The sequence below is a fragment of the Penaeus monodon genome, chromosome 24, assembly GCF_015228065.2.
Source record: "Penaeus monodon isolate SGIC_2016 chromosome 24, NSTDA_Pmon_1, whole genome shotgun sequence".
NCBI classification, from domain to species: Eukaryota; Metazoa; Arthropoda; class Malacostraca; order Decapoda; family Penaeidae; genus Penaeus; species Penaeus monodon.
The window spans coordinates 6336019-6336563 of NC_051409.1; positions in this window are offsets into that span (position 1 = coordinate 6336019).

Consider the following 545-nt stretch of genomic DNA (forward strand, 5'->3'; position numbering starts at 1 on the left):
TTAAAAGAATATAAGAATGTTTTATAAACAATAATGTAGAATATACAGTATTTGTATGAAGGAGAAAGAGGGAGAGGCAGAGACAAAGACAAGTAGACAGACATAGAGACAGAGAGGAAACGAAATGAAACTGTAGGAGACACAGGAAATTGAGAATTAAAAAAATAATAATAAAAAACGAAAAATGTCAACATATTATGTAAACTTATTGACACTTAGCTCCTCAATAATCTACATTTGTGTTGTAATACAGGAGCCTCTAGAACAATCTTTGCACGCATAACATATCCTTCACACAGCATGAAAAGAAAACCATGAAACTAATAATGGTGATGATGATTAAGTAATATAATAATGTAATGTTACTCATGTCCCGTTGACGAAACGAAATTTCTAAGTAATATCTTATCCTGACGTAAGTGAAAGAAAATAAATAAAGAAAACAGGAAATCCGCATGGAAAAGAAAACGGAGAAACGAACTGGTAAGCAAAATGTTCAACGAATGAGAAAAGAAGTATCTAGATAATTCGAGAAACATAAGAAA